Raw genomic sequence first — 7,829 nt, 5'->3', positions numbered from 1 at the left:
CATAATGTCATAACAAAATGCTCATCAGTGAAAAGATGTAAAAATTTGACCTTGAAATTTGAACATAATGACATTGACCTTTAACCTTGACCTTTTACCTCAAAGTGTATTTTTGTGAACTGAACATCTTGACCAAGGTTCATGTACATCAGTCAATAAATACCAAAGTTATCCGCCAGGAACAGAATTTGTGGACGGACAGACAAACAGACAGAGTGATTACTATAGGGCACCCGTATCTCCAATACGGGGCCCTAATAATTTGTGAACCGCTTTGAGACGACCTTCAAACTAGGTTGTGATAAAGCGGTATATAAGAACCTCCAATTATTATCATTTTTATTAAATATATAAACAACCAAAACCATGTTTCTGGTGCGATGTTTTTATTCAAAATGTTATTGATGACTAGATATGATATAAGCAGTCCTCATTTCCTCCTTTAACCAGGATTTCAAGCAGAAGAACAAACAAAAGGTACTTAGAATTATGTCCATCTGTGATCAAAGCTAATTAGCTTCCTAAAACTCAGCATCAGTGATGGAATAACCTAATTTCTACCGATCATTTGTGACAATATCATACATTCATTTTTGATCATTTGATTCAGGCTCTTGTCCGAGTTATCTCCTCTTCAATTATAATTAACATGAATAATAAATAGCCTCACAGTAGGATTTTAATACCTTTTTTCACCATGCATTTTTTTATCTAAAAATGATAATCTCAAACCACCTCGCCAATTAAAATTCAGCTATTCCTTGATGGCTGTAACATTATCAGGTATTGTACCAATGGGCTTTGTACAGCGAGTATTTTATCAATATTGACAATAAAAGTTTATGGAATTATGATCAAACCAAAACCCAACCATTTTTACATGGTAGCAAGTGGCAACAAACAAAGATTATGGTATCCATATGTGTGATATTCAAAACGAACACCAATTCATTAACTCATTCACCCCTAAAATATCATAATAGACTATTCCAACCTTTGAATTGGAAGAGTTCAAATGTGTCTTCAGGGGTGAATGAGTTAATGATAAATGAAATAAAATACATCTTTTCTTGTGTAACATACAAAATGTTTGTAATAAAAAATATTTTATTAAGGAACACACTTTGAGATCAAGAAAAATCACTTGTGACCAGAATATCTCTATTCTAATAACATGAAACTTTTTTTATATTTTGGCCTGCCTAGACCAGGAACTCAGTCAATGGATAAATTACATTTCATTAGCTGTCAGTGGGTTTGTCTTTATGATCCCAAACAAAATAGAGGATCTCAACTTTAAAGAAAGGGTTTAAAATTTAACAATTGAAATTAGAAAGTCAAATTTGAGAACTCAAAAATTATATCATTTTATTTATTTTTTTATTTTGCACTAGGGGTATTAGATAATATATTTCTGGTTGACACCTTAACATTTTGTCTCCACTAATGTGCAATACAATATTTATCCTGCAATAAGTCCAGATGGGCAACATGTAATCTCTGACTCAAAACAGGTGGGTAGGTTGACCACAGGACAATGAAAAACTATGTTGGTCTGTCTACTGAATTGCAAGAGATATGGGTGGGCTTGTGACCAGACATGAGCGTATTACAGGATAAGTACAGTAATATCATGTTTTTCTGGTGTTTTATACTTCTTTTCAAAACTTAATGAATATTGCTTAGATTATATATATGATCATTCTGAAATATATGAAAACAAAAAAATACAATAAATAAAAAACATAAAACATATCACAATTTATATACAAAACTGAGGTAATTTATTTCTTCAATCTTTATCTGGTGTTGAGAACTGTTTTTTATCTAAACTATCCATTAAGATGCCTTTCCATAGGACTTCGGCATTTTAATTTCATGAGCGATTCACCAGCTCTCAAACACTGAGAAAATTAAAGAAATTATTCACAACAGTTGAAAAACATGGCAAACCCTGCTCCTGGACACTTCTACGTGATATCTGTTCTATTTATGAGGCAAATACTTGTGTTTAGAGTTCCTTACCCACTGAAAATCATTTGCTCTTAATTTCAACTTTTAAAAAAATCTCAAATTTGTTGGTGGGCATGACATTTTCATATGCTTTTAAAAAATGTTTCATCACATTGATATGCATGTATGCATGCATTCAAGTTGAAACCAAGCATGATTTACTTTAAAATAGTTTAATCATCGAGTAAATGCAGTTATTTTAATTTACAAAACAATGTCAGAAAAATTCTGAAAATATTTATATTTGATCCAACCCGATAACCAATTTCACCTTGTAACCCTAAACACACAGAATTTATTTTGGCCTGAATGCATTTACACACACTAATTGTTTTTATACACTTAACATTAATTATCAAACATATGAGGGTATTTACATATATTTCCTTAAGTAGTAACTTCTAAATGAAAAGATATAATTATTTTTGTTTATTACGTATCCTACTAATTAACTCATTCACCCCTAAATACACTTATGAACTCTTCCAATTCAAAGGTTGGAATAGTTCATTGTGAAATTTCAGGGGTGAATAAATTAACACAATATCCTTTCCATATTTCAGGAGAAATATTTGCATAAAAGCAGTTCCGGAATCCTTTTTGTCAATTTAAAATGAAAAACATGTCTCTACAAACTTTTTAATAAAGAAATACACCAGGATATCATTTCTGTTGAGCTGAATTCTGTATAATATTACAAACTTACAATATAAATTTATGGTAAGAATTATCACAGCATTTAACATTAAATTTGTCCCAATCCTTTTTAACATACAGTTTAACTTGTGATTGTCATTATTCATGGTCAGGTCTGGTTGCTATTTGTGTATTTTTGCATCTAAGATGTTTTTATTTTACTTTGTTTTCCCTCTTTAATCAAATGTAGAAATTTCTTGTTGTGTTAAATTTTGACCTTTGACATAACAAGGTGTCCTCCTTGGTAGGCCAGGAATGCATATGGACATGAAGGAGAGTCTATTGTAGATACAGAGGGGAGTCAGAACAACTTGTAGAAGTGACATGGATGATGTTCAAGGCCTGCCAATGTTGGATAAGGTTAATATAGCGGGTCTGTCACCCCTCCTCTACAGAATGGTACAGCCTGGAGACTGAGAATCTGTGATCTCCGTCATGCTCTCTCCTTTATGAGCAGCCTGGACCTGGGCGATCACCTGTTACAAACAAACAAACAAAACGTTACCTGAATTGCAATGCACCACAAGCAAAATTGTAAACTACTTTAACTTGTTCACTAGAAAATTGGCACTTATTTGACCTTTGAACCTGGGGTGAAGGTCACAATGACCTGTTTACCGTGTACTGCACACTACTTGGGGTGAGATGCAGATACACTTGAAATTTCATCACAGTATCTTGCTCCATTTCATAGTTATGGTCCAGACCAGATTTTGCAGGTAACTTTGCACTTAATTTGACCTTCAACCTTCAAATTGACCTAATTCCAGTGCACTGCACTACTCCTGGTACAATTTAAGTTTCATCAAAATATCTGTTATGGCTAAAAAGTAACAGCCAGACAAGATAACATGAGAGGGAGACCCAGAATAAAAACTAATACACTATCTTTACATTTGGTGTGGCAAAGCCCTTCTATATTACTACTAAAGCACTGCCAATAGCAGCTTCATCTTATGAGACTATAACTGAAGTTGGTCTTTGCCCCTCCGAGCGACTTAACAATGTCACTTCCAAACTTATCGGTATCTTCTGCTTTGATCCCTAACACCAGCTGCCTATCTCAAGTGTCTGTGAGATCAACAAGCAATTTTACGCCTGGATTTTTCACCAATTCAACCTTCTCCGGGTGCGCGATCATCATCAACAACATGCCGGACTGCAAATATAACTCGGACCTGATTGCTGCGGGCTACCGTTGAGTGCGTGTGCCGGATATAGGTCGCAATAAAATCGGAAAATGTTTTACGACACTTGATTAGTTACTTACAAAATGTCATTTGTTACTATTTATGAATCGAGAATATGATATATATATATAAAGCAAAATCAAATGAATTATTAACGAAAATTGTGTAGTCTTTTCAATTTTGTATAGGAAATGGCGCATGACGTCAGCTGTTATCTTTGTGCCGTTCTAGATACTGACCTGACCTGACGGTAATAAGCGGGAAATTTGAAATTTGGAAAAGACATANTGCTTAAATGTTTACCTTCTGTCGAAGAGGAGACAAAATAATTCAAAATAACTTGTGACACTGAGTTTACACAAGCTCTGGTATGACTCATTAACGCTTTCAACCCTAGGTAACTTTAATGGACTCTACCATGCATTTATTGGGATGAGTCCATTATGGTCTACAGTGGTGAAAGGGTTCATTATAATTTGCCAAGTGTATCCCATCAGATCTAGAACAAAAACCTGTACTTACATGTTTTTCATCTGGGAACCCTTGTGTCTTCAACTTGGAGAAGACAAGTTGGCCGTTTATTGAAACCTCATAGGTTGCTGGAAGAAAGAAGACATGCACCAGGTCAACAGCATATATCATAATTATATATATATAATTTGTATGCTTTTCAATTTTTACCACTAAATACCATACTCTTGTAATCTACAGTAGTGGGAGTGATATCTAGCATAAAATGTTGATGTAGACTTGAAGGGTTTTGATTAGTTGAAAACAGATGTCACAATTCTTTGAGACTTTCTTATTTTTCAAGTTTTAATTTTACATTTAGACAAATGCAATAATTATTTTCATGTCACTTTGGAATATAACTCTATATCAAAGGATTACAAAGTCCATTACAGTCAGTATCTTAAAAACTTCATTCCGTTCTTATCTTGGGGTCTGCAAGAGATTTGTAATCTCGGGGCATTTTAGGACCATCTCAAGGCCAAATTTAAGTTTAATGACATATGGCTTACTAAAAATAGCAACATTTTCCCAAATTCTTTCCAAAAGTTCCAACTTTTCTTTTAATTTTCAGCATATTCAGACCACAATGCAATGTTTAATTTGCAAATAAGGATGTTTTATTCTTTTAAATGATACTCTCAAAAACTTTAGAAACAAAAAATCTTGGTACAATTACCAAAATTCCCAATTTGACTATGTACATGTATGTATCAGGGTTGTCAACCTCTCAGGAGTGCTACACTGTTACACACCAAAGTCATTTGCCGCATTCCAAAAAGTAATAAAAGAGAACCCTGCATTTCTCATCCAATCATGATCAGAGATATGGATTTGCATTATAAACACATAATAATATTATAAATTGGATGAGAATTAATACTTACAGGAGCGTCCGACCTGCCCACTGACATCGGCCTCAGGTACCTCAGCAAGGATAGCCTTGCGAAGTTCCTGGTACCGACCCCCGTACCCTCACGAGCCACTGAAACATAAGTTTTATATTGTATATCCTTCAGAAACATAGAAACATATGTACAACACAACAATACTATTACTGGAATAGATCCTGGTCGTTTTGCCGCTAATCCAGTCTGTCCAAGGTAGTTTCACCTTAATATAGATATATCTTTTTAGCTATAAATAACAGTCGATGTTTTTAATGATTTAAAAAACTACAAACAATTGTGTTGTCTGAAGAACTTCATGCAGATGTATGCTACATTGTATGTGAAGATCTAGTCGACCATGTACAGATTAAACTAGTCTAATGACAAAAAAGACTAAACTCTCGATCTCCAGGTTCCTAGTTGGACGCTCTAGTACTGACCTAAAGGGAAATTCCCTCTAGCTCGAAGGCGACCTTATTTAATCTTATGAACAATTGAACCCTGCCACACTACTCCCCTCTTTTTAAATGTGTTCACCCTCGAACACCACAACCCAGGATCTAGCTCCCTGTCACCACAGGGAGAGCCACGGACACCATTTGTAACCGGAAAGAGAATAGTGTGCTTCCACCGGGGAACGAACCCTCAATCTCCAGGTTCCTAGTCGGACGCTCTACCACTGACCTAGCTCGAGGCTAGAAGGCGACCTTAATCCTAGGTACAATTGAACCCTGCCACACAACTTAGTGCTAAAACAACTGGGGATGAAATGACCCGGCACCAATTGGAATGATACCAGACAAGCATTAATAATGAATAGTATACTTTGTAATTGTACTGTATACAATCTATATTTACATTCGCTCCCATTGAAGCTGTGTAAACTGTGACTGCGTATACATTACCGTATACGCAGTGAGATTCCTTGGAGACCATTGTTTCCTATTGATGACGTAATTTACATTGTGACCTTATAATGGTAATGTTGGAGATCCATAGCTGCTCGCAAGCTGTAGGCTGTTCATTTGTTTGGGTTTACGCACGTTACAGAGGCTTTGAACCATTATAAAAGCAAATGTATTGGAGTTAGCTTTATTCTGAGTGTACCATCATAGTACGAAAATATGTAAATATAAGAATTGATCTTCAGTTTGACTGCATATACGGTAGTATGAACGCAGTTGGCAACAAACATATTCTTTATGGAGCGCGTTAGCGCTCCATAGAATATGTTTGTTGCCAACTGCGTTCATACTATCATATACGCAGTCAAAATGAAGGTCAATCCTTAAATATTTACCAAAGGAAAATATTCAGAATGACACTAGTTTCATTTTATATACGAACATACTGTATAATTTCATGTCATTCGATCTTCTACTGGTTCCGCTGAACATTTCAAATTTAGTATTTGTTCCAAAAAATTGGTTACAGGTACGTATACATACATTGTATGTTTGTTCTTAACAGGTCCAGTACACTCTGCCTATATAGCTGTAAAGACAAGACTATATTGACCTATAGCTGCATGTATCTGAAATAGGTCTTTTGAGCTATTTTCATGTGATTTTCTTTTTGAAGGAAAACAAAACAAAGTCGCTTGAAAAAGAAGATTTCATCATTAGGTTGATAACAAAAGACATTCAATATAAGTATTCTTTTTACAAAATAATGATGTAAAAAAATCGGAAATTTTACATTAAGGAAAAATGAAAATAAACATCTAAATGTATACTTTTTGTCGTCAACATTACCATAAGCCTTATTGTTTTATGTGGCTTTGGTTTGATTTAATGAAAATTGAAATCGGAGAAATTATAGCTCAATAAAGCTATATAATTTTTGTGTGAATATAGCTAACGATATCATAAGGTCTTCATAGCTATATAGCTCAATCGGCAGTGTTACTGGCCCTGCTTAATACTTGTGAAAATATTACAAAACTCTCTCATAGTCATATACCCTGTAAATCTATAGACTTAATACGGCAATAATGTTTCTGTTTAGACCTATTCTGGTATTAAGCTATTAGCTTGTTACTGCCAAAATGTGCGTAGTCATATGACTGATCTCCCGTGACTTCCGTAAACCGATAATAAAGTCGGGTAGAAGTAAACCACGAAAAGGAGTTATAATGACAAAAAGGACCAAAATCTATGGTTTGAAGCGAAAAGGACCTTGATATGATAGAATAACTATTTTTTGGTTATGTTCATGAAATAATATGAAGGCAATCTGTTGATTATTTGCACATAATAATCAATTTTGCACTTTGCCGGGTACCGCTTTGCCGGTATCNTCCGGTGACTAAACTAGAGCTTGGATTAAGGACACTCAAAATGGTTTGAAAAGACAAATATTTTATGGTATCCTAATCTATCTCGGGGTAATTCCTTGCCCTTAGTCCCTGTGCTGTAGATATAGCCAGTTCATATGACTTCATTTCTGGGTCATAATATAAACCAAATTAAGATTTTATTCCTTCAACCACATTTTAGTAATGATATCATTTTGTATTGAATATCAAGGA

The 7,829-nt window shown here is 34.5% G+C and overlaps 1 long non-coding RNA gene across 2 annotated transcripts; it reads right to left on the bottom strand.

The window, feature by feature from the left end:
- Window positions 1-369: 369 nt before the first annotated feature.
- LOC110450185 lies at window positions 370-7,327 on the bottom strand. Of its 2 annotated transcripts, none has more exons than XR_002462944.1 (4): window positions 7,309-7,327; window positions 5,297-5,394; window positions 4,422-4,498; window positions 370-3,185 (listed from the first exon to the last, which is right to left on the bottom strand). It is a non-coding gene; the product is annotated as an uncharacterized LOC110450185 (long non-coding RNA). The 2 variants fall into 2 exon arrangements; XR_002462943.1 differs by lacking the exon at window positions 7,309-7,327 and adding an exon at window positions 7,262-7,282.
- Between the last annotated feature and the right edge of the window lie 502 nt (window positions 7,328-7,829).

Source organism: Mizuhopecten yessoensis, unplaced genomic scaffold, assembly GCF_002113885.1.
Source record: "Mizuhopecten yessoensis strain PY_sf001 unplaced genomic scaffold, ASM211388v2 scaffold5091, whole genome shotgun sequence".
NCBI classification, from domain to species: Eukaryota; Metazoa; Mollusca; class Bivalvia; order Pectinida; family Pectinidae; genus Mizuhopecten; species Mizuhopecten yessoensis.
The sequence above is the reverse complement of the archived record's forward strand: the minus strand, read 5'-3'. Positions and strand labels throughout refer to the sequence as shown.